Genomic DNA, 27,217 nt, shown 5'->3' with positions numbered 1-27,217 from the left:
CGACCGTCTCGCTGTTAATCACAAAGTCTTGGTTAAGTTTATCTGCGTCGAGGGGAGAGAGAAAGCATCGGAGGCAAAGAGATGGGTGTGTCGGCAAGGCGTTTTCAAACAGGAGAAGAAACCATGGTCGCGCATGTAAAAAGGTTTTCAGAAATGAGCGAAATGAGAACTGCTTCATTCTTATTAAAGGGGGGCAGAAACACTCGTACACGTACGCACTGACGAACACAGTACCGAAGCTGTCGATGCACAGCGACATCACCCGGGCTTCTGATGCTGCTCTTTTCAGTCGCACGATACGCACAGCAAAAGTGCACATGCGAGCGTTAATATTTCTGGTCCAGAGTGAGAACTCCGCCTAAGTGAAGTAGTCATTCGGTACTGGCTTCTATAAGAACATCACCGAGTTGTCTGCCTGAAAATCGACTCTGACTCAAAGTAAGTCAGAAGCCAATATCGCTGCTTAACCCACGCATTTTTTGCCTCTTAAACCCTACATGACTTGTGGAGTCATCCCATCGAACCTCCTCCACTTGACACAAAGCCGCTGGCGCTGCTAAAAGAGCGAGAACAGCCGGCAGGAAGAGAACGTTAAAATGGAGAGAGGAGGAGGGGAGGAGGAGGGTTGCTCTCATTGCAGTTCAGCCCCAGATCTGCCGCAAGCGTCCTGAGGACGACAGGCCAAGGCGACAGTCAAGTCCTTGTGGCGCGACGAAGAGGGTCCTCAACGGAGGCTCCCGACTCGAAGCGGGGAAGGCGACGCAGGGGCGCCTGGCCGTGACAGGCCGGCGCCACCGACGCCTGGCTGAGAGGACGCCGCCACTGCGATGGCGTCGATGAAGGGTGCTCGGCGGGTGCGGAGTTAATGAGAACTCGGGACGGGGATGGTGGGAGAGAGTGTTTCGCGCATCCCCTTTCTTTGAGCCGCCCTGCAGGAGGACACGTGGCGTCGGGCGCGAGCTGCCTGTAGAGGCTATAGGCAGTGCTTATTCGTCGCCATAGATGCTCGATTCCGGAACACGGCGCAGCTCGAAACAACCCGGCTGATCGGAGGGGGAAAGTCAGTTGCCCCGGGCGCAGCTTAACGGCACGTGATTCGGTTTCAGCGCGCAGCGGTGCTTCGGACAGCGCTCGCCAGCGAAGGCACTCGGGCCGTATGAGGCTGATTGAGTGGAATTGGCGTTGTTGTGGTTCCCTGTAATCGGAAAGTGCTTTGGAACGTTCGCGGGAAATGTTTCAATGTTTTAGTTTGTACTTCGGCTTTGTGGTGGGCCAATGGGGAACAGACACTGCGTCGAAGGCGGCTAGGCTTGTGATATTGTGTGCTACACGTAACCGATCTGACCACGTGTGTGTGTGTCAAGCTCTTCTGTCTGGACACCGACATACAACAATCTTTTCAAAGCATCTGCGAATGAGATATTTCTGAGTAGACGGCTTTAAAAGGCAGATGGATAAAGTTTGATAGGAGGAATACTCACAAAATATCTTAAATGGCATCATGTGGCAGCCCTAACAACAGAGGTTTTGTCTGTATACTGCAGAATGATAGGGGTTCAATGAAATGTGCAGACACAGCAAGAGTTCTTATGACAAGAAACATGAAAAATGTGCTTTTTTCACGGTTGTACAAAGCGCCTTATAAATGTCCATGTGACAAAGGCCCAATTTGAGTCACATGTGACGTGAAGCGAATGTGAACTTGGAAAACTGAAAGGCTGCCTCCACGTATTTGGCCATGGAGTATTGTTGACAATATACGAAACTGTGCTGTTGGCATATTGAAACGTTGATGGCAGGAGTCTAACATCAAATTACAGATCAATTGGAGCTTAAGCACCGCATTTGCGAAATATTTTGTACAAGCGACAACTAGCGTTGCGCCAAGAGCACACGTAGGAGCAAAACATCAGCAGACCGTTGCATAGTCGAGCCTTTCGAAATGCTTAAACAATAAGAGTTTCTATTTTCACACTGTCAGCAGTTATAACTTATGATTAATATATGGTGGTGGTGAAAAACTTTATTATTGGCCGAGCCCTTATAGTTCAAAATTTCGGAGGTGGGCTGGCTCCTGGTTGTGGGCGGTGGCCGACAGCTCGTGCTTGACGGCGACCTTTTTCGCCCACTGCACCATGACTAATGTATAATCAAACACCTAATAACGTGCTTTTATCAGGTTAAAACATTTGTCCTTTAAAAATAGATTCCTAAGATGAGTCCCCGTGTTTGACGCTCCTTAATATGGCGAAGCTTATCTGTTGTGACTTCCTCCTATAACTGTCACAGCCGGAAACTACATCGCAAAAATGCATTGAGCTTCATTGTCCAGCTAAAAAGACATACAAAGCAAAACCAAAAAGAAACGACAGATCGCTGGGCGCACAATTTAGACATGAGGGTAAATCTGCCGAATTTTATGCAACAGTTTGTTAATTACTGCTGCCACATAAACTACAGCAAACGATCATCCGGTTGCTATACCTACTTCTCGAATACATCATCTTCACCAGGGAGCATCTCAGCTTGCGTGTTTTCCGTTAGCACATTCCATGGGACACGGCGGACGTAGTGACTGCAAGATGCCGGAGCACTGCCACTTCTGCATATGAAACAAAGCAAATACAAGGGGGAATCATGAGTGGTAAAGAAAGTACAGACACAAAAGACAAATTTACACCAGAAAATAAATTAATTACGCACGATTTAAGCTACGCTTTCCTAAATTATTCGTGACAGTGCACTCGGAAGTACGAATTTTTGCAGGGTTCAGCGTCACTAGGTCTAAAGAACTAATGCTTGATAGATATTTTAGCGCGAAAGCAATACTTCACGAGGTCTAGCCGGCTACCCGAGTTTCTATGAACCTTGACCTTGAGGGTGACTTTTACCAAAGCATAAATAAATATATAAATAAATAAATATTGCCGCGACTGAGATTCTAACCCTCGGCGGCGCGAACAGATCAGCTGTGCTGGCCACGGCACGAGAGGACCGTGCTTTCGGCGCATCCAATCACGCCTCGTGTTAAGCTGCAACACTCTCGCGCTGTGCATTGCACGTCGCTGTCTTCTTCAACTAATACTACTAATACTACTATCGAACTAATATCATCGCCAGACATGCCGACGACCCAGAAAGGCAAAACCATGAGCCAGCCAGGTTAAACACATGCTTTTGCACGTCTACTAGGTTTAACTACATTAAAACCCTACCAATTTGTAGTTCTGAACTTGAAACAACTTTTTTGCCTGTGCCTTCCTTATTTTGAAAATCAGAAACCTCACCTTACTAAAACAATTATATCGGTTCTCGATTGCTTTCATTCGGAGAGAACAAATACCTTTGCATGTTCGTTGTTCACATATGATTTGAACTACCACGCGGCCTGGGGAGAGTGCTACCGGTTTTGAGTTGCCTATTGTGCAAAAAAAAAAGCACTGATGAAACAAACCCTCTCTCTTCAACGCACAACACAGGTTATGCAGAAACACACCTGCCTCTAGAAATGTCCATAATTAAGGCGAAGCAAAAAATTACGTAAGCACAGAGAAACATAAACTGAGAGTCAACATTAGAAGACAATGCTTCTAACGCAAATAACCTTGGCGACGCAGAATTAAAAGAACCTGCTCGTCACTTCGCACTAGCGAACATACACCACAAGCCAGCGACTTGCAAGTAACATTCACATTTTCCTCTCATACATTTCATACATAATCTCATAGTAACATTTTCCTCTCATACAAGTGGCAGGTGCGGCCACTTGACTGCCCTTTCAAAGAAATAGATTTGAGAGGTATAACTCCATGTGATTTGTCCCTGCCACTAAGTAAACACAGCACCTGTGCATTGAATGCAACGCCGTTGGCACCTTGATGTTTCACGGGGCCGTTCACCTCGGTTTGGTTGTTGTTGTTGTTGTTGTTGACCTCACACAATGGCACATACCCACAAGGGGGATTGGCCATAACCAGGCGGTGGCGCCCCTGCGTTGAACGTGCACCTCATTCTCTTCCAAAAAGGCTCATAAACGCTTCCCAGCGACCACCACTCGTGTTCGCCGCCAGAATGGTGTCCCAAAAGCAGCTAAAAACAACAAAACCAAAGAAGAATAAAGCGGCCGGAAGTTCTGCTTAAGTCCCCAGGAAGCGAGGGGCGGTGACGCACTTCCGTACCGACTTCGGGGCAAGAGTTCATCCAAAAGCGCAGACAGCGTGTGAGTGTGATGAGCCAAGTAGGGGATCACTTCGCTCAACGAAAGGCACACCGCCAGGAGACGGGCTGCTATCCTCTCTTCTCCTTTTCCTCGCTGGAGCCGGTGCACAATGGACCGGGGGATATATCGCGTGGGCCGGAACTCCCGGGAAGTCATATTTCATCTGCCGCCGCGCGGTCGCCGCTGCAGCACGCGCGCGTGCCTATAGATTTGGCTTCTCCGCTGTCATGAACCGCCCGGAGCAGCGTCAGATACGAGGACCCCTTCCTTTTCATTTCAAGTGCGGCTGCTGCTGAGGTCGCTGGTTGAGCACCGTCACGGCGACCGCAACGACAACGCGCGACACTACTGAGGAGGTGGCTTATCTCGTTCCGGTGACTCCCCTTCCCCTATTTCTTTCGTAGCTTCTTCTTCCACCTTTTTTTTCCCACTTTCTATCACCTCCGGTTTATTGTGTCTTTTTACTTTCTCTATGTTCCCGCCAGGTAGCCTTGTGACAGTGCCTGGAAAGCCCAGGATGGGCAAGCTTTTCTGCGAGGGCGTGAAAAAAAAATAATTGGTGTGGATCATACGATTTTTTTTTATTGTAGCTATGCTACTGATGAGAAAATTTCCAGGGGTTGCTTGCCATTTTCGATCTATTTTGTTACCCTTTCTATTCCCACAGGTTATTTCTGGCATGAGATATTGTATTTGCCGCTTCGCTCCTGACAGCTCCAGCAGTGGAGGCCTACCCCAATCCTATTCCTGAGCGCCGGGGTTTAAATACGCAGTATCGAAATAGATGTCACCAATGCAGTTGTCAGTTTCTCTCTTATCTGCTATTTGCTGCAAAGACGCGGTGGGGAAAACCAAAAAAACGAATTGAAAGAGAACGACATAATGAATGCTAGTGTTAACAGTTTTGACACGTGAGGCGTCTTTTGTTACATTTAATTTGTCTTTTTTTACTCCAAGAAAAAATTATAACAAATTTCTATCGTACATAGCTAACGAGTGATTGGCCACTGGAAGCTGAGTATAGACCACCACAGTGTTTACAAGCACAGGAAGTGCTTCCGGTCGCCGCAGACTGGGGATGAAAAGTGGGGTTAGCGCCCATAGTAATACATGGAAGCGATCATTTTCAAAGCAGTTTTATGATTTCACAGTGCACCTATGATGTCGCTTCACTGTGAATAATAACCAAGTTCATCTTAGAACAGATTGCGAAAGTATGAAATTTCATTTCAAAGGCGATGTCTCTAAAAAAAAGAACCAGCATAACGTGCGCGTGGGGGTGATTCCAGGCTGAGGGTATAGAACGGGAGCGCGGTCCTTTGAAACACATGTAAACAAACTTTTCAGCAAAATATTTTTCTCATTTCACAGAGTACCCATGGAGGAGGCCGTTTGTTGACAGATGGCGAGTGCTTTGAAGAAAAGTGTGACGAAGTATGGTGCGTCATAATGACTTAATGAACACTTTCGGAGGAAGTTGGAGCGCTTCTTCGCTGCTGTAAGGATAATTTACGCATAATACCTATTCTCATTCTTTACAATTATTCCAGCGAAATATTTTCTCATAAAAAGCACCACGTGCTTACAACAACAGCATCAATTTTGCAGTTAATAATAATAATAATAATAATAATAATAATAATAATAATAATAATAATAATAATAATAATAATTGGTTTTTTTGGGGAAAGGAAATGGCGCAGTATCTGTCTCATATATCCTTGGACACCTGAACCGCGCCGTATGGGAAGGGATAAGGGAGGGAGTGAAAGAAGAAAGGAAGAAATAGGTGCCGTAGTGGAGGGCTCCGGATTAATTTCGACCACCTGGGGATCTTTAACGTGCACTGACATCGCACAGCACACGGGTGCCATAGCGTTTTTCCTCCATAAAAACGCAGCCGCCGCGGTCGGGTTCGAACCCGGGAACTCCGGCTCAGTAGTCGAGCGCCCTAACCACTGAGCCACCGCGGCGGGTGCAGTTAAAGCCCACAAACCATTTTTTTTTTTTACTCAATAAGTGTGTTTCGCCGCATAAAGCAGTATTGTGCAGCAAAGCCAGAGATACAGGAAGTCACAATGGGTGTTCAGTTGTCGGGAACGGTTACGAAAACATCAGAGTCCCAAAATCATAACCAAAACTGCCGCTTTCCCCTTTCTTAAGCCTTTTTCCCCCTTATTCTAGCAATCATGCCGTGGCAGAAGCAACAAAGGCACATGGGAGATGCTCAACTTGCAATCTGCTTGATGTGATGCTGAGCAAGGGCACAGAGAGGTCTCAAAGAAGAGGTTATAAATTTAAACATTCTATCAACCGCGTGGCTGGCAGCTCTTTTTCTGCAAATATTTCGAGCCTTTAATGCAGCAAGCAGGGCCTGCGAACGACTAAACCTCGCTGCACGGGAAGTGGACGGCCACTAACATCATGGGCTTTTATACTGAGGTACGATACGATGGAAACTGCCTCCCACCAATGAAACAGCAGACGCAGGTGCGGAAAATCTAAAACAAAACTGGGAGTGAGTGGAGGTGGCGAAAAGAAAAAAAAATTCGCCGCGAAAAGAGTGCTGTGTCGGGCAGCGAGCATTAAGGCACGACCAAAGGCAGGACACAAAGACGTGAGCGCGAACTGCGGCGACAACGCCGGTGCATGACTTCTCTAGATCCTCAACAAAAACAAACACATGACTCGAACGGCCGACAAAGCCAGTCACTGCACGCCAAAAAAAAATCCCAGAACAAGGCAGAGAAAGCGGGAGAGTCGAAGGCAGCCGATACGCGTTTAAGTCGGCGTTCATTCATATTCAATGCAGTCGCATTATCTCGGCCCTATCTCTCTCCGGGTGCCTTTCTCGTCTTTTCTGCGCCACTCTTACTGTTTCCTCTCCCCGTCGGCTGGGGCCGTTGGCGGGCCTCGATATTGAAGCACACGCTCCCGACTGTTACTCTCTGCCCGCTCTCTGGCGAGCAGGACTCGGGCCGGCCGTTTCCAGGCCAGGCCGATTTCCGATGCCTCGTGTTGCTCGAGTCGGCCGAGTTTTTGTCGATCCTTTCTGCGAACAGCCGAGGACAGGACAGTCGCTTTTCCCCCGGCCTCGTCCTCTCCGTGGGGAGCACGGCCACATAGCCAATCCCTCGTTCATCGCACCTAGGAATAGGCGCCTGTCCCCCATGCACGGACGGAGACTGCCGGCTTTCGGCAGTGTTTTTTTTTCTCTATCTGCCTTTCTTCCCTTGCCAAGAGAGAAGTAAGCAGCCGAGGCGTAAACATGTTGACGTGGCGCTGACAGCGAAGGGAGGTGGCTGCTGGCCCGTGAGATGTCCCCCGCTTTGTCTACTTTTCGGCTGCGATCAGCGCCTCTTAGAAGTTTTCCTCCTTTTTTTATTACTTTATTTGCTCCTTTGAGCTTGCTTAATTTCCTTGTTTGTGTTATCTTTAAAGGACTGCAGGTTCTATGGCAGAATGTCGAATGCGGATGTCTAGCGAAACAACGCTTGCCTTTGATGGATTAAGGTATAGTTTAGTTTATGGGGGTTTAACGTCCCAAAGAGACTAAGGCTATGAGAGACGCTGATGAATTAAGGTATGGGCAAGTACAGCTGTAAAGGCGAAGTCGCAGTTATGATAACACGGAATTAACGAACAAGTGCTAAAGGTTGTTCTTATTCTCTGTCATGCCGACCAATTTCAAGCGCGAGCTCAAATCGCTTAGCGTTCTTGGCTCCATCGTAAGAAAAATTGTGCTTTGTACCCCCATGTCGAGATACGCTGTAAAAATTCAGAATGCAGCAGTGACAAAATAGTTTTATTTAACCTTAAGGTAGCCTTCGAAATTGTAGCCTATTCCTTTCTTTTCGCTTACCGGTAGACGTAATAGCGAAGAGAACTGGTTCTGTTTGTGGAATCAATCCAGCTGTCCTAGTAACAGTAGGATAGGGATTTCCTAAAGAAGACTAGCAGCACTGGATGTGTGCCTGAGGCACTAAAACACGACCAGGGTGCTGCTGTCCGCTCGAGAGAATTAACAGTGACTTTTCTGCTAGCTGTATGTTGCAGCTGGACAAAGTATTTTCTCGAGAGAGTTTGACTTCGAAGACGTGTCGTGGTTAAAAATTTGCGCATTTGTTATTTAAACGCAGTTATGAAATGAAAATGTATAACTCCTATACCATCTGTCACACTCTTCCCAATAAGTAATCACACCCGTTACGCCGCTGTCGCATACCAAGAAAGGGTAATGTGCACTCATTTCGTTCGCCAAGGCTTCACTGGTAACAAAGCACATATCCTCGTATAGGTCGAGCTTGGTGTCACTCTCAAAGCGTATACTGAGAGACCGGCCACGTTCATGTTCATTTTCCATTTTCATCACGGAGAGACACGGTCGTTCTGAAGAGCCCCTACACTATAAGCACATCAATGGTCAGTAATGAGTGAGCGTCAATCTCCATACAGGCCCTCTAAAACGAACTCCTTAAAGTAGCGCAGCGTGCTGTAGGAAAGGTGCTTGCCGCTTGGCAGAGCTTACCACTATGACAGCAAACGAATGAGGAAGGCACTATTTATCTTTTTGCCACAGCGTATCTTTGTTTTCGCACTTATATTTGACTACAGCATGAACCAAAAGGTTGGAGGGCACACTTAAGCTCCGCCTTAACGGTATGACGAGATAGCGAAATGAGTTAATTCTCATATACGTAGAATTCCACTCTCTATTTTAAATTCATAGATCGCTGGGAGTCCTCATGCCCCTCCTGGCGCAGTGGTGCAGAGGTTAAGCGATGCGCCACTGCCCTGCGATGGCAGGTGCTGTCACCGGTCGGCCTTGGGAGGCCGAGGTTTTTCTTATCGAGCGACCAATGTATGATTTAACTGCTACGGTGGGGAGCTTGATCACTATCCGGTAGGCAGGTTGTGATGACGTGACCTAGGTGGCCCACATGCCTACTAGGTTGCTCTCTGGGGACCACCTATACCAGAGCCATGCTTGCGAATTATCGCTCAGAACGCCAACGCCGACATCAGATTTTCTGGAGAACGGAACCTTTTAACGCGACAGCGTTAAAAGACCAACAACGATTGCAGCTCGAAATGTACGAACGTGATACGTAATTTCTGTTACCTTATTAGAAAATGAAAATTCGAAGAGTCATAAGGCGAAGCCTACACCAAAACTGGTGGCGGTTTATCGTTGCTAACCACAAAATATTGTCCGAAAGAATGTTTTTGCAGGTGGACACCCACGCCACGTACCTGAAAGCGCGATTGAAAGCGCATTTCCTTTCCTTTCGTGACTTGCGCACAGCTGGAAGTTGATGAAGACGATATGCAGTGCACAGCTCGACAGTGTGTTGCAGTTTAACACAAGGCGTGATCAGCTGCGGCGATAGCATAGCGACAGAAAAAAAAAAACCGCCGCGATAGCATAGTGCTGTTGTGCTGTGGCCAGGGAATCTAATCTGTTTGCGCCGCCGCTGGTTCGAAACTCAGTCGCGGAAATATTTATTTTATTTCTCCAGGTTGGGCAAGGTCACCATAATTCAAATTCTAAAATAAATAATTCCACCATAAGTAATTCCCGCCATTTCCTGCATCACGTGACTAACTTCAGAGGCTTCACCACCACCCCGGCATTTTCCCGGTTACGAGGACAGTAGTGTTTTCACACTAAAAAAGAAACGGTTGCAAGGTGCACAGGTACGCTAAAGGGTCCCAAGGAAACCTGAGCCCTGCCAAATTACGCTGACACATACACAACTCAACCGGTTAGGGGAGCCGAGCGAAAAAACTTTCGCCACGTTTCAAAATGACAAATGCTCGCCCACGGTGATTCGCAGCTTATATGCGTCTGTCGTTATACCGCAGCGGCGAACAGCCAGCGCTGGAGTGATGAATGTTTAATGGCAGTCGGAAAACCGGGACCATTAGTAACCGAACTCGGTTTCTGTCGTCGCTGAGGGGGATAAGGCGGCTTCAGCCACGCGCGCGGCGTTCCTTCGTGAATGCGGGAACAGCTCGACATTGCGTTATATAGCGGCGGCTGTGGCGCTGACGGCACAAGTTGGTTCCGCCTGCACGGCAACGACGTCGTCGGCAGGTTGGCAGCCACCGCGGTGACGAATTGCGAGGCGCGTTCGTCGTTAGCGGAGACAAATGTACCCGCCGGCCGAGGCTCATTTGTCACGAGGCGCGCGCTGCAGAATCGAAGCTCCCTTTAATGCGACGCCATATCGGAGCGATGGTGCGACGGCGTGGTGCAGTCGTCGCGCGCACTGAACGATTCTGCATGGTAAGCGTAATTTGAACTGAACGCCATCTCGGCTGGCGAGTGAGCGAGTGAGTGAGTGAACTGAGCGTCATCTCCGCTGGCGAGTGAGTGAGTGAACTGAGCGTCATCTCAGCTGGCGAGTGAGTGAGTGAGTGAACTGAGCGTCATCTCGGATGGTTAGTGACTGAGAGAGATTAGCGTCATCTTGGCTGGCGAGTGAGTGAGTGAATGAACTGAGCGTCATCTCGGCTGGCGAGTGAGTGAGTGAGTGAGTGAGTGAGTGAGTGAGTGAGTGAGTGAGTGAGTGAGTGAGTGAGTGAGTGAGTGAGTGAGTGAGTGAGTGAGTGAGTGAGTGAGTGAGTGAGTGAGTGAGTGAGTGAGTGAGTGAGTGAGTGAGTGAGTGAGTGAGTGAGTGAGTGAGTGAGTGAGCGAGCGAGCGAGCGAGCGAGCGAGCGAATCTGTCAGCGAGTGGCTGACTGAATGAGCGAATGAGTGAATGAATGAGTGGGCCAGTGATTAAGAAAGCACTTGAGCGAGCTAGTTTGTAGTGAGTGAACGACAACGTGCGCAGTTGTACCCTTTGGTTATTTGGGCGGGCTTTAAGCTGGTTCTGTTCTCTTTCTGGGCGACGTAGAAAGTCACAACAGCGGCAGTTCTACTCCAACAAGACGCGCACGGAAACAGTGCCAGTCGAAGTTCATCCGTGCGAAATGCTGAGCTGTGGAAAATGACAGCCGCATACTGCAAACTCCAACGTTGTGCAGCAAGGCTGCGAAAGGACAACTTACTTTTGACCAGTCCAGAACATAGGCTTGCGTTCGCTCAGAGCCCGCCAACAGCGAGAAAAAACATCATCTCACACTGGCTCTATCCAGACCCTTATCATACAGGAGTGAGAAAAAAGGAGCCTATCGAGCGGTCCGAATTCAACTGCTTTCGAAAGTACTCACTTCTGACCTTTACCATTGTACTGATGGCATTGTGTGATTGCTCGAGCTCCGGTTCAGAACCGATAGTCGCTACTACTACCCCCATGAGACCTCTTTCACAGAAGAATAAGGACGCACAGGTCACTTGTGCAGTAGCATACGCAGTGTTTAGGATCATGTTTGCGAACAGTTTGCAGCGCTAGCAAGGTGCAGACAACGGGGGACAAAAAAAAAAGACAACACGAGGTGCTCGACTATGTATTTTACAACATGGGATCAGTTTCTTGTCAGCTCTGCCCTGTACTCATTTCTTGTACCAACTTGCCAGCTAAAAAAAAATTAACAACGCCAATCCAGGTTCTAATGCAGAATTTCTGCTGGTAGATAGCGTTTCGGGGCAAGGTGGGAGCACTGCCATTTAGACAGGGTTGCACGAAAGGTAAATGGAAATTAAAAAAAAAATTACCTCCTGGCTAGAGAGTCACACGCTAGAGATAAAAGAATTATCCCTCTTGCTGAACTATGTCTTGAAGCTGAAACCCGGAAAGTTGCTAGCAACCATGAGTAATGACGTTCCTTGGGACACCCGTCGGCTCACCATTTTTGCCGCTCAACGGTTCATCTCAACTTTTCCATCACAATCGTTCCGGCTATTTCAAAAACAACGCCGCGTTCTCAGGCGTTCCGCCATCTCCAATTCATGGCGGGTCTCCGAACACTTTTGCGCTCCATGCTCCGGTCTCTGCCACGAATAATAATAATAATAAAAGGCGCAACTCTCCGATAGATTACAAGCGAAGGCAAGCGGCGTAGGTATGACGAAGTTGCTCAAAGTTACCGCCAGCCGTCTGACTGTATACGCCCAGACGTATATCGCTTCTATACCGGGTGCCTCAGTACGAGGTCCATGAATTGCCTAGCCATGGAGGAAGACATTCCATCTCTCCCACACACGAGCAAAGTTTCGTCGGCCGGTATTCGGGCTCGCACTCACAGCTTCCGGCCCCAAAGGAGGATGTGCCAGCAAATGAACAGCGCTGAGGGGGGGGGGGGGGGAGAGTAGTATAGCCTGAATAGATTGCCTTTGTTCCTCCGAACCGAGCCGACAGTGTAGGATAGTAGGATACCGGTGCCACGGTGCCGCTCCTTTACTTTTCCCCAGCGCGATTCGGCGCGACCCAGCGCGATTCGGCGCGATAGAGAGAGAGAGAGACCCGGTGGTGTGAGGCAGCGTCGGTAGGTTTCTCTGTGGCCTATTGATGCCTTCCTCCAGTAGCACCTTCGATATCGCCATCGCGGCTCGCTTCAGTGTGCGCGGTTGGGAGTAGTGGCACAGAGCGACGTAGCCTACGTCGAGCCTCTCCCTTGACTAGACAGCTCGCCGCCGATGAGCGGGCTCGTTGACTTGGAGATGAGCGAGAATAGGAGTCGGGTCCCTCTCTATTCTTCTTTCTTTTCCCGGGCTCCTGTGCGTCCTGCGAGACAATGTTCAGGCAAGGCGGCAACTCTCTTTGCGCGTCACTGGACAAAGCGTGCCAGAGTTGCCGCCTCCGGGCGTCGCTGCGTTCTGGGCTCCCGGGGCTCGCTTCTTCTTCGCCTCGTTCTTTGCCTCTGCTCGCTTGATTTGTCATGCCGCGCCCTATCTTCGCGGCCATTCGCCCTTCTTCACTTTCGTCTTCAATTTCGTGGTTAAAACTCTAAACTGTTAGCATACTTCGGATTAGTTTCTTCAATTGTTTTATCGCGGGCAGAAGATAAAAGATGAGCGAAAAATTAGGTTTCTCTGGGTCATAAATTGTGCGACGAAAATTAAAAAAGGCGATCCATGTTTAAAGACGTGATAACGTTAGTTGCCGCTTGTTTAACTGAATTAAAGAACTTGGGTATGTGCTACAGACTGGTTTGTCTTGCGGCAGCTTTTGGATAAGTAGTGTACTAGCCCCAATTTGTGGACGTGTTATAGAATGGTTTGTCCTGTGAGAGTTCGTGTCCTGTAAGTAGAGTACTATCCCCAATGCGGCCGCCATGGCTGAGATCCTGCCTCGCGACTTTTTCTAAACAGTCGAATGCCTAACCTAATGAATCACCGCGGCGTGGGCGTCGCTCATTATATGGTTAGATATTATGTCTCACTGTAATAACGGGGGAGCACACACTGAATAAATGGTCTGAAAGAGTATAAAAGTGGTATTCGGGCATATTGTCTCGAACCCGACCGCGGCGGCTGCGTTTTTGTGGCGGCAAAACGCTAAGGCGCCCGTGTGCTGTGCGATGTCAGTGCACGTTAAAGATCCTCAGGTGGTCGAAATTATTCCGGAGCCCTCCACTACGGCACCTCTTCTTCATTTCTTCTTTCACTCCCTCCTTTATCCCTTCCCTTACGGCGCGGTTCAGGTGTCCAACGATATATGAGACAGATACTGCGCCATTTCCTTTCCCCCAAAACCAATTATTATTATGATTATTATTATTATTATTATTATTATTATTATTATTATTATTATTATTATTATTATTATTATTATTATTATTATTATTATTATTATTATTATTATTATTATTATTATTATTATTATTATTATTGTATCAGCGATCACCAAGAACACAGCCGACCTCCTGCTCGCATTGGCTGCTGAAGCCAAAAGCGCAGTCAAGTTAAGCTGCTTCAACTTCCCATGTTGTCTAGGCTTGATTTAATTGGACCTACATCTAGACGTACGAAATGCTCAAAAACGACATGCTGGTGACGTCATAATATCTTCAACGCGAGTAATGACCTTTTCATGAAGATAATGTCACTGAAATCGCTTAGCGCTAAGCAAGTGAAAGCCAATGTAGAAAGAAGAAGCGGGCCGAACGTGAAATTAATATCGCGCACTCTGTTAAAACACGGACTTTTAAAACCATTAGCTGCGCCCAACTCATTGAAGCTCTTTCGGCCGTGTACAAGCACCTCGGCACGCGGTTTCCCATGCACACATTGTATACGCGGTGTGAAAGAGACAATCTAGTGGAAGAAACGAGGGCATAGCGAGCTCGGATGAAAAGAAAGCTTTCCAGCTTGAGGAGAGGGCGAAAGAAAGGGGAGTCGGTAACAGGAAGGGAAGAGCAGTTAGCGGTAAGGCGGGCACGCGTGGTGAAAATGCGACGCAAGCTACGTCATTACACGCATTAGCCCTGCTTTGCATAACTTAATTCAGCGAAGACTCACTAATATGGGGTACAGTTTTCTCTATCACCACTTTATTTTTTTTTATTTTTCACCCGCGCTTTCCCCGTTAACACGCCGAACACTTCGGACTCGCGGAGGTTACGTTCCGTAGTTCGTTTCATTAGCTGCTGTACGTGAAGGCGTGGCAAATCGGCGGCCGATAGAAAGGAATAAAAAATGACGCAACGCAGAAAAATGAGAGAAAATCGGTGGTCAGCTCGACGGGACCAATACAGGAGAAATAAATGAGGTCTCGTTAGCGCTCAAGACGTCACCAGGGGGCGGTGATGACTCCAGTAAGAAAAAAAAATGAAATAATAATTGTGAAAGAGAGGAGCAGGGTTTCGAGAGGTTAGCTCAGGGTTGAGAGAGTTGCTGCGGCAGTGGAGAGAGAGACGTGAGGTTTACGCGGCTTATTCCAGCAGCCAGAAGCGGCGATCACCGATTCATCCGGCGAGTTTAAATGAGCATAAAAATATGCGGCGAGCGACCGAGGTGGCCAATCGATTTTGCCCTGCATGCCTCTGTGGCTATTGGATACCCCGCGTACGTGCGTGCGTACGAATATATATCCGTTCTGGATATTCTTACGGGCACTTTTGGGATACCCCTCTCCACCCCTTTTTTTCCCTAAACGAAGCGTAAAAACAAGGGGGTCATAGGGAGAGAGCGCGAGATGCAGCGGCGAACGCGGACAGACGAAGAGAAGGACGAGGTATTGAAGTACACGGAAAAGGAGTTTGAGTATAAGGGAAGCAATGGATGGGTGGGAGGCAAGGGGGGGGGGGGGGGGGGGGTGAGCAGCCGCATAGATTTATTTAGAATAGATTCAACACACTAACATGTATAGAGGACGGGCTCGTCCGCGGCGAAAGTGACATGCACTTCGCCGAGAGAAATGTAAATGTAGTCGAGCATAACGTCACTGGCTGTGCGGAAGCTGCCTGCGGTATAGTGGCGGTGGCCTAGCAAGCAGGAAGGGGTATAGTGGAGGGAAAAAAGGAGCGGGGGGGGGGGGGGGGGCGGCTTCTGTGGATCGGCAGGAGACAAGTTTAAAAGGGTGAAGCAGGCCTCGGGAAGGCTGGCCCTTTTATTCACAATGCCGCATACGTTGCCACAGCGCAGGCAGTACGCGAACGCGCGCGCCTGTAGGGATGCAGTCAGTGCCGCCGTGCTACTACTTGCGTGCGGTATACGCGCTCTGCAGACGTGGTGTCTTCCTTTCTCCACAAGCAAGTAGATTTGCCAGCTCAGATAATGGCCTCTCCTGGATGTACATTGAGGTGTGGTGTGTACGACAGTGGTGTGCGTGAAGTTTTATCCCTGTTCTATGCGCGAGCGAAAATGCAGTTTGTTGCGAGTTTCGCCTGCTGCGTTCAGTGTGGCCGAGGTGGCAGCGCTCTATCGACGGAAATGTGCTGATATGTAAGCCTCTGGAACTAATATTTACACAGAGGGACGAAGAGGGACGAAGAACCAGCGCGCCCTAAAAACGATCGCCAATATTCTTCGGGAACGGAATTCATCGCACACCAACACGCCGATGGGATCTTTGTGCCTCACTTCTGGTCACAAGGTTTGTGAGCCTGTACACTCAAGCTAGTGTGAATGTTGCGTAGAGTGACAAGTGTGAGCACTGCTCTACTTTTCCAAAGACGAAGGGCACTTCGCTCTTGTTTCGCGAGCAGCCATTCTTCAATGGATATACATTGCTCGTTGAGTGAAGACGCTGTCAAGATAAAGCACGAGCACCACGGAAAAAAAGGTCAACCAAGAATTGAGAAAAACATCCAGGTGAGTAATCAAGGCTGAAGATCCTCAGCACTTGTTTTCGGGTTTTAATTTTAGAATAACGGTTATAACCGGAGAAAGTGTTGCCAAGTTCGCTACTATTTTTTTTCAAGTGACACTATAGACAACTCTATTCAATCGTCGTTCTTCGTAATAGTCAGTTATATGAATATTCTTGGCTCTGTTGATATTTCTTTAGCAGTAAAAGACGTATTTACAGCCAAGAAAACGTTATTTTTAAAATTTATCTAGCACTCGATACGTACTCGTCACGTCAACATCGAAAGAGACACCGTGATCACCATCCGTATGTTTATGCTTCGGTGCCAGAGTTATTGGCGGTACGTTTGGTTCTGACCTCCTTCGCCAGGCGGTGTCTCCGCCATCGACTAAGGGCCATTTGCTTGACAGACCAGAACGTCCCAGACCGGAGCAGGGAGAGACGTGGACGAGAGAACAGACCAGAGCGTCTGTGCTGCTCTGGTCTAGGGATGGGACATTCCACCTCTGACACCAAATGAAATGACCAAGAACAGATTCAGTTCTCTAACCTCACGACGTTCCCCCCCCCCCCCCCCCAAAAAAAAAAAAAAACGCTCCACTTACTCAGGAAGATCTCGTGTCAACGTCCTCGTTGCTTTATGAATAGAGAAGCGAGAGAGAGTGGAAACAAGATAGAGCGCGAGACGTCGCAGCGGTCATGGAGGCTTAATGGTCTCATAATATCGGCAGATATGGCACGCCAGAAAGTGCGCTATTTATCTCAAATATGATTAAGCATTCGTAAATGTTACATTTGAACGAAGTTACAACCAAATGTAACAAAAGAGACGCAACAAAGTTGCATCGCAGTGGGTAGGCCAGGTAGTGAGAGCAGCTCAAAGGAAAGTTTGAAGAGCATACGGAGGCAACAAGGCGATATGTGCCCCGAGACCACTCAGTCAAAGTGATACCTAAGCAAGAAGTCAAAGCTCGTTTGTATCACCAGTTCTTCGCATTTGGATTTGAACAGTCAGCGGGAATCTTCGCCGGCAAAGTCGCCGAAAAACGATCGTGTGCAAGTTGTAGAAAGCGTGTTGGCGCATTTCTTTGGTTTCAGCAGCCACCAATTCATAAGACTTGCGAAGTAAAACTGGTTTAAAACTTTGAAGGGCTTGTCTTGGAGTCACAAAACACCGTCCATCTGCACAGTATTTCTTGTTTGATATATCTAAATGCAGTACAAAGAACGGTGGGCTGTATACCTCTCGATGACGTCACGCGTGTAACTAAATCTGATTGGATCTTGCTTTGACGATATGGCCATGGTCCCTGCGGAGCAAATGAAAAAAAAACAAGAAATACGCGTCGAGAACAGCCGTCAGGAACAACTTTTTGCCTATAAACCCGCCAAAATCATTATGGAAAATGAAATTGAATTGAAATGAGATGCAAGCAGCGTTCGTATATGTCATTCAGGAATGATAGTGTGATCTGGCCCAAGTCTGTTTTTGACAGATCGCCATTTGCGATTGCTAGTTTTTTTTTTTAATTTTGTGTGGTTGTTACGCTAGGCTAGCTACAAATCTTTATTAATCACGATGGGTCTGACTACTAGTGAAATATGAACAAATAGGTTCTGATAGACGACCTTTATCAAGATATCACATGTCGGTTGTTTTCTGAGGTCCACCTCCACCGACACTCCTTTGCCTAAGAGACCATGTTTCTATGTAAGCACAGTGTTTAAATTTTTAAAAAAGTATTCCCTGAATCGGTCAGTACACCGCGTACAGAAATACGCGCGAATAATGCAATGAAAGAGATCACCACACCCTCGCCAGCAGTATGGCCGCGATAGTGGAAAAACACCGGACAAACAAAAAATATTCGATACAATAATTTGCTCAACAGCCGCAGATGTTCATGAAGCTGCATTCGCGATAAGTGGCGCACATTAGCCTGCTCCCCTTTTCCGCGACGCGTGCGGTATTGGTGGAGCGTTCTCGCTCGTACCGAAAAACCATAATCTCAAATAATGTTACGGCCCCCAGAAAAAGCTCTCCAGCTTTTGCCATTTCCACGACTGTCATCGCCATCTCCAGCAGGCTAACCGAACGCCAGCCGACCGCTGGTGTTTGCGTTTCCGCCACATGTGCCCCAGATCATTTAGAATATATCAGCGACACTTAGTGTTCCGGGCCAAAAAAAAAAAAACGCCACCATCGCCCTCCCCTCGCACGCGGGACCCCGAAGCGATAGCAATAGCGCCCAGCTGAAAACAAAAGACAATACAGAGAGGAGAAGTCACGACGAAGGCCACAAGAGGGAAAGACTGAGATAGATAGGGGGAAGTTTAAGGAAAGCATTCCGGCGGCGAAGGGAAACCCCGCGTTTTCCATGTTCCGTATCTCTAATCTCGCCTAATGCCTCCATTGTTTGGCCATAAAGCAGCAGCGCGGCACGGGCGATAGAGCCTCCGTTTTATTTTATTTTTTTTTTAAATCAACTCTCGATGTGGAAGAATAAGGCGCCGCTTGTGCCAGAGACTTGCGCGAGGGCAAACACAAATAGGAGACAGTGACTGGGAGGCGGCAGAAATCAAAAGTAAGGACAAATAAAAGACAGCACTGCAATAGTTGTGTACTGCATGCGTCTTTGGTATTTTTTTTTGTCAGTTTATCTCGGGGCGTCGCGCCACTCGATCACGCCCACTGTTTCAGAGTCAACAAAAATAATGTAAAAGAGGGGTGAAGATAACCAACCATTAGCGAGGCAACGCGACTGTCATAAGCACTTCGCCCGAGAGTTGAGTGATGTCGTCCCAGCCACAGTCGAGCCTGTATTCCGAAAGGCGCGCGTGTGGCGTCGCACTGGGGAAGGATGCGTCGATGTGTTGCTAAACTTTTATCGCCTTTTCGCTCCACGACTCTTCGGGAGGCAGGATGGAGAGGGCGCTACAGACGGCAAGGAGTTTCCGTCTACACTGGTTTTTTTTTTTTATTACGCGGAAGTCGGCTACGTGAATGCTTTTGGTACTCTGATTAAGTCAATAAATAGGAGAGACATCAAATAAAGCATGACCCTTTTTAATGAACAAATACAGAACACTGAGCGTGATTAGCAAATAAAAAACAAACAAATAATGAAATCCTCACGATGTTTGGCAAGCCTAAGTGAAGAGATTAGACTGCGTTATCTCGCTTATTCAAATATATATATATATATCAAATACATAGCAAATATAGCAAATACGATTTATTTATTTATTTATTTATTTATTTATTTATTTATTTATTTATTTATTTATTTATTTATTTATTTATTTATTGTACCCTCAGGGCCAAATGCATTACAGAGGGGAGTGGGTTAATTAGGATAAACAACAAGTGAATAGAATACAGTGAAAATAAGTATTACAAAATAAGTTTCCTCCAGATTTAAACAAAGAACAACATCCAGAAAACGTAAATAGTATAGAAACAATGTATACAATACAGTGGAAGCAGATAAAACACACAATCAACTTTATTCAGAATAAACAATATTAGCTACAGCGTCGTGAAAAATTTTATTATCAGGAATGGCTGCAATATCGGGGGGAAGGCGGTTCCATTCCAGAGATGTGCGGGGAAGATATGACTGAAAAGATTTGGTGTGGCATGTTGGGATGCCAACCTTGTGGCGGTGATCGATGCGACGTGAAATGTTTTCGCGGGGTGACATGAAATAGTTGTGAAGCGCAACGTGATGATATAGCTTGTGAAATAGCGTTAGGCGACTAATTTTGCGGCGAGATTGTAACGGTGGGAGTGATACGTTAGATTTCATGGCTGTGATGCTTGCCGTACGGTTGTAATTTGAAAGAGTGAAGCGAACGGAATTATTTTGGACTAATTCCAAGGAATATGTGGTTTTCATGCGTAGGGTCCCATATTGATGCTGCGTATTCTAGTTTAGGACGTATGAGTGTTTTATAGAGTAGAAGTTTAAGGGATGAGGGAGCGGTAGGGAATTTGCGACGACTTAAGTATCCTAACATGCGGTTAGCGTTATTAATCACGTAGTCAATATGAATAGACCATGTTAAGTTTTGAGCGATATGAAATCCTAAGTACTTATATGTTTTTACCCAATCAAGAGAAGTGCCATCAAGATAATATGAAGGAAGAGCGTTAGATGTCCGGATGATATGGCGGCATAGGTTGAACGCCTTTGCATGCGGTTACACGCGATAACGAGGCTAACCTAACGGTTAGAAAACATTTTTATCTACCTTGAGGGGTCCAGGCTGCATAAAATTTTCTTTAAGTGTTAAGACCGTGAACGTGTAGGCACTGTCCCCGTCCTTTTGACCTTGTTGATGGAGTCTGCTCCGGCGTTTTCAGTTGAATCGCTGCTGTAGTTAACAAAGCGCGTTGCCCAAGTGTCAGCTAGAGTAGACTTCGTTGTCTGCTGATTTGAGGTGGACAAGAATTAAGAGCGACTCCGTGCGCGGTTCATGACTAATTTCAGCTAACTGTGACATATGGATACACATAAGCTGGTTAGTATGGCTTTTGTCATTCGAAAAGGCCCATCAAAAGAAAGTTACAAGGCCAGACTGATTACGCCTTGTTTAAAGTGAACATGAAATGAACAGAATTATTACTCCGCTAGACAAGCAGGTGGCGACGCAAGGATCTAACAAAATCTCCGAATCAGGATGAAGTGCACATTTCTTCTCGCGATGACTCACGGGCGGGCGCTGATTCTTTTCGTGGACAATGGTGACGCCGAGTGAACAGCCAGTGTATCACGATATTAATTCCCCGGGATACGAGCTCCTCCGGGCCCGACCCGGATCGGGATTAAAACGCAGCGTGAAAGTAAAAAAAATAAATAAAGAAAAAAGAATGACGACAAGGCGAGAATGAACTGCGCGGGGTCGTGTGGCGACGCTCATTCGCGCTAAGGCGCAAGGGGTGAACGGGAGAAGGGTTGCGAAGGCGAGGATAACAAAAAGAAAAAGAAAGCTCCGAAAAACCTCTCCGAACTCGGGTGCCAGTCGCCGGAGCGCTCGTTCTCGAGGTAATCCGAAACTCGCGCCTGCGCCGTTCGGCGGCTCAGGGTCGCGGGCGGTGAGCCGCAGAGGCAACCGCGTGAGCGCCGGCTTAAAGTGGCGACTCCCATCGGGCTGCAAACTCGCGTCGTGTGGAAAGATGAGAGTACGCAGTTGTCCGGGAAAGGGTTGCCGGGGAGCGCAGTTGCCGGAAAGGAAGAAGAGATGAAATAGAAATGGGGAGAGCCGTATAGGTGGAATGGGAAGATGGGAGAGAAAAAAACGCTGTACGCGAAAAAGAAACGGAGATAAAGAGATGGTGCTTGTAATCCTCTTTTTGCGTGAGAAGGGTTGGACGCGTAGGTTGGAAGCCTTAAAAGCAAAAGAATTGCAAATGCACATGGGCGTGTAGATGACTGCAGAGAGAGGGACAACTGTGACGCTAGCTCGTTATGCTGTAACACATGTGATTTGAGACATGAAACTAGGGAGAAGAAAAGTGCGAGGCATAGAGCGAAAGACAGAACAGTGTTTTATGTCGTTAGCGATAGTAGAGAGTTAATTACACAATGATGCCTTCATAATAATAATAATAATAATAATAATAATAATTAGTTTTGGGGGGAAAGGAAGTGGCGCAATATCTGTCTCATATATCGTTGGAAACCTGAACCGCACCGTAAGGGAAGGGATAAAGGAGGGAGTGAAAACAGAAAGGAAGAAAGAGGTGCCGTAGTGGAGGGGTCGGGAATAATTTCGACCACCTGGGGATCTTTAACGTGCACTGACATCGCACAGCACACGGGCGCCTTAGCGTTTTGCCTCCATAAAAACGCAGCCGCCGCGGTCGGGTTGAGGAAAAACGCTAAGGCGCCCGTGTGCTGTGCGATGTGAGTGCACGTTACAGATCCCCAGGTGGTCGAAATTATTCCGGAGCCCTCCACTACGGCACCTCTTTCTTCCTTTCTTCTTTGACTCCTTCATTGTAAGCAAAACCAATGTTAGCGCTCAAGTTTCTTATTAATACAGTCAGGAAACAATAAAACAAAAATATATGAAAATGAAAGAGAATAATGCGCCCGTGGTGCTTCATCGCGAACTAATGAATTTTCACTCCTGCGAACACGTCTGTAAAGTGTGACGACAGAGGTTCTTCCCCCCCCCCCCCCTCCCCCCTACCTACCCGAGTAGCCTCAGGCCACGGAGGCCTGCGTGGAAGCTTCGTCTCCTTTCTTTCAATCAGAGCGCCGTGTTAAATGATTGCATAGCGCATCTCTGTCCGCAATGTCGCATGAACTATACAACTTCAGTAGAGTGCTTTCCTTTCGTATGATGCTCGAGACTAAAGCTCGCAACTGTCATAAGCATTAGTGCTGTCTCCTCGCCGAAATGTGAGTGTGGAAAAAGTGGTCTGAATAATATACTTAAGATATTGTTTTTATGCCCGTAGCCAATTGAACACGTTGCATCTACTAGGTAAACATACACTTAATTGCTAGGGTTCGAAGAACAGAAGGGCGATTCATATTTTTTGCTTACGCGAATAATGATCCATTTGGTCTTCGAACATATTTGTTTTGGTATGCGCTATTTTACAGCTGCTGCGACGACGTTTCAGTGAATTGTACATGGATGATCGTGAGGGCTTTTTTACTTTTTTGGAAACACTTATAGCGACTGCAGTCACGATTTAGAGAGAGAGAGAGAGAGAATGATGAACGGAAAGGCAAGGAGGTTAACTAGACGACGCCCAGTATGCTACCCTACACGTGGGAAGGGGAACGAAGGGAGAGATAGAAAGGGGAGAGAAGAAGGTAGATCACTTTTTCAGAGTATACAAGATGCAACAGTATAACCACACTGTTGTTTCGGTTCCAACCACGTGCAGAACTGCTCCATGCAAGAAGCGTTCGTGCGTTCGAATGACGTCACAGTGATCTGCTCTATGCTTGCGCTGAACAGACATAAGGACGCCGTCGAATTATGCAGGAACTTCGTCGAAATATCAATAATAGATCGTAATTGCTTGTAAAGAAGATATGACAGCTGCACAGACCACTTCCGCCTCGCAGTAGCTAAACTGAATCCTGTTTCTGCCGCTTAAAATAGCATAACCAACCTTGCGTGCCCGGGTTACAGAATGTCTGCCCTCTCCACAGCTGGACTACCGTTATGTTTTTTTTTTTTGAAATACAGACTAGCAAAGACCATTAGAGTACTTCCTGTAGTTTTCACCTCGATTTGTGACACGTGTGACATTACTGGTTATGCCGAATGAGGAAATTAGCTACATCCTTAGTAAAAAGTAAGATTGCAGGATTCTGAGGCGCAGCGGATCATGAAAACCTATCGAGATGAGGCTTGAATACTGCGTGCATCGCTGCTAGCTATCTAAGTTTCCTTCGCCAAGTTTGGCTTTTTCAAACTGGGAGTTGTTGAAGCGATAGAAGGGAGAGGACTAGCTAGAGTCAAAATATATTGCTGGTGCGAAAAGCAAGTCTTCACAAAGGCTGCTCAAGTTACGGACAGATAATAGCACTCTCCTTCATAACCTGATAAAATACGACTACTGTTTTACAGTGATGAAGTTTCATGAAGCGCTGCAAAACTAAGAATGAATACACAACGAAGAAATATTCGCTAAAGTATCGCTCTGGGAAAGCCCTGCCACTTTGTTAAAGAATGTGGCCCCCATAGTTAAAGGAAATCTAGCCTTTGAGGGCCAATTGGCTCGTAAATGTAAATGTCTCTCTCATTAGAAACTGACAACACGGAATCTCCGCAACTTGGACGAAGCTCTCCTGGCACACATCCGAACCGCGGGCCTCGTGTCGCGCTCATTTATGACCGCAATTAATTCCGCCTAAGCGTAATCCGACTCGGTGCCATAAAACTGGCGCCAGGCTGGCTCAAGCGATGAATATGCAGTAGGGGCGGCAGCAGTGGGCTGACGCTTGGCAAAACCGCGACTGCGATAGGCGCCTTGACAGAGTGCGCTCGTCTCCACTGTCTACGCACAGGGCCTCTATCTTCACGCTGAGGAAGGAATCATAAGCCACTGGTAATTTAAAAGACCGCGACGCCAGCGGGATTGCGCGCTTGCCATAGGCGCTATCAAAAACCATACAATTAACCCGACCGACAACGAAGTCGCCGCCACCCAGTGAGCGAGAGGGTGGGTGGGATGGAGGGAAGCTCAGGGCTTACTTACCCTACCCTGGTATTAGCAATGCAGCCTTAAATTGAGGCTGTGCCACACGGCACATTTCCCGTGCAGTGAAACAGTCACTACGCCTTCATAATGACGTCACGGATAGGCGCGGGGTGATGTGGCCGGGGTCCCGTGCGCGCGTCGGAGCGCGTTCATTTATTCCAGTAATTAATGAAGGCGCGAGGATTATATTCGCAGAGACAGGGGGGAGGATTAGGGACGTAACAATAACCACGAGTATTCGAGTTGGGGATAAAGAAGAGGAGGGCGAGGAAGCGGTCGAAAGCAAGGAGAGAGCGAGACATGTAAGGAGGGGCTGGGGCAGAGGGATTAAGATCGATATGCCAAGATTAATCTCTGTTCGAAGTTCGAGGTGTAGAATCACTTCTCAAAAATTATATAAAGCGCACTTAAGACAACAGACAAGGGAGACCAAACAACACAAGCGCTTGTGTTGTTTGGTCTCCCTTGTCTGTTGTCGTAAGTGTGCTTCATATAATTTTTGAAAATGGAAAACCAACTAGCTCAGATGTCAATTCTGCTTCAGTAGAATCACTTCTTATGACTCGACAGACGAAGCGGCTGGTTAAAAGTAAAGTAGATAACATTAGCTTCACGCGTCCTCTTCGTCATAAGGTGTCCACACATCGCAGCAGACCACAGATGTTCACTGCTACGTTAATAAATCACGCAAGCAAATCAATCGCAACGACGCCTGTGTGTTTTCCCCATCAGCTAATGTGTAATTAGGAACAGGTTGGGGAATGAGCAACTAGACTAACCGTAAAGCGCAAGTCAGTTTTGAACAAAGAAGGAAGGAGTTAAGAGCAAGCATTACTGATCAGATGAGGCCCGAGCTGAGATTGACTGTGCAATTTTGTTAAAGAGCACAGATCAAGCACTCGGCATATCCAGTGCGTGGTTCATAATAATTAGTGATTAAGTCGGTAGAAAAAGGTGGCAAATAATAACGCACATACATCATTTAGGAGTACCTTCTGGCTGTTGTTTCTGGAGTTGAAATCGTGAAGAAGCGCTATTGAGGAAAGAAAAAAAAATGTACCAGATAGTGCGTACGGACATTATATTAATTTCGATTTTATAGTAGGGTCTTCCGTTTTGGAAAACAAAATTAGAGTCAAGTTCGACGCACTAGCACAATACGCCATGACATTGGCAGTTTGGTGCATATCTCAAATGAAGACATGCTAGTTCCGAAGGAATGCAAGCAGCGGCCTATTGAATTCTTTCGTTGTCAAATGATATATTTTGCAAGATTGAACAAGGAATGCCACAGGCGAGTAAAATGAGAATACAAGGCTATTTTTCCTCATCTCATGAGCCCTAAATTTTTTCACATATGTGGTGATGTACACAAGATTTTTTGTTTTGTTTTGCCCTCTCTTTCTTTCTTTGCTGTCTCTCAAAGTACTCTTCAACAAATATTTTTTTTTCCTTATTACAACGATACTAGAAGCAGGCACTCCCTATGTAATTTGCAGGAGCAATCACGAAGCGCAACCCGCATTTCGCCGTGATAAGAAATGGGCGCTGAGTACACGTCCTAGCACACAAGATGGCTGCCGTCCACTTACGCAAGCGCATAGCTACAAACTGAAGGATTATGCCGACAAAGACTCCTCGTCTGTCTACGACGGGTATTTTCTCGGGACCAAACATCACGGACCCAAGTTTCAACACTGCCCCGTTCCAGCACACAATACTGCGCCTCAGGCTTCTCCCGTTCGCCAGGCCCCGATAAAGACTGCGACATGTCGCAGGCATCGCGGGTCCCTTTTGTCAAAGACCAAAGCTTCGATTCACCTTAGGAAAGTAGCGCCATTGTTTCGGGCTCGTCCCCCCTTTCTGAATTTTTCCATTGTTCTTGTTCTTGGAGTCAGCGCCGCTCGTTTTATACGTTTGAAGTTGATTCCCGTGTTCCTTTTTTTTCCCTCACCGCTGTTTCTTAAGAAATTTGTTTTCCCGCCAGGAGCTCTGCACAGCTAAGGGAGTACTCAGAGTGTTGCAACTGATGCGGAATAGTACAAATGACAGACGCGCACACCCGGAGGCGCTGAGCGCGTTCGCGCTTCCATACACCTGGTTTTGTGATGCAAATTGAGCCGAGACGCCGCATCGCGGCACGCGGCTCATTATCGCCGGTGAGGGCGCCTTGTTTGCACTGCCTCCCCAATCTTCCACGTGGACTGCGATTGGTACTGTGGAGATCCGTCGTAAGAAGACAAACTGTTGAGTTGCTTTCAGCTGTGTACAATAGGTGACACCTTGCGTGCAGAGAGAATCAACATCAGTGGCATCACTGTGCGCAAAGAATGCCTGTGAGAAGCATACTCGTTGATTTCAGAAATCCCCCAGTTTTCCCCCTCCTCAGTGGCATCCACTGTCGTGGTCTTTACTTTCAGTGAAGATGAAAAAAAGTTGTACTGTTGTACTTTGTTCAGGCTTCTCCTCAGTGCTCCAGAGGAGTGCGGAAAAACTCGTGCTGACGTCATTGTTGGCGAAATTTTAGATGTCCGCTGCCTTCCTCTACGTGCTGCCGTGGGCCTT

At 47.3% G+C, this 27,217-nt stretch overlaps 1 long non-coding RNA gene across 3 annotated transcripts in view; it reads right to left on the bottom strand.

Annotated features, from left to right (window-relative positions):
- The window catches only part of LOC144098718 (uncharacterized), a 175,735-nt gene that overhangs the window by 5,348 nt on the left and 143,170 nt on the right, over positions 1-27,217 (bottom strand). For all 3 annotated transcript variants that reach the window (XR_013307230.1, XR_013307229.1, XR_013307228.1), the window contains one exon: positions 2,489-2,602. This is a non-coding gene — a long non-coding RNA (uncharacterized LOC144098718). The remainder of the gene's footprint in view (positions 1-2,488; positions 2,603-27,217) is intronic.

Source organism: Amblyomma americanum, chromosome 7 (assembly GCF_052857255.1).
Source record: "Amblyomma americanum isolate KBUSLIRL-KWMA chromosome 7, ASM5285725v1, whole genome shotgun sequence".
In the NCBI taxonomy this organism is placed as follows: Eukaryota; Metazoa; Arthropoda; class Arachnida; order Ixodida; family Ixodidae; genus Amblyomma; species Amblyomma americanum.
Note: the sequence above shows the minus strand (reverse complement) of the source record. Positions and strands in the feature narration are given on the sequence as shown.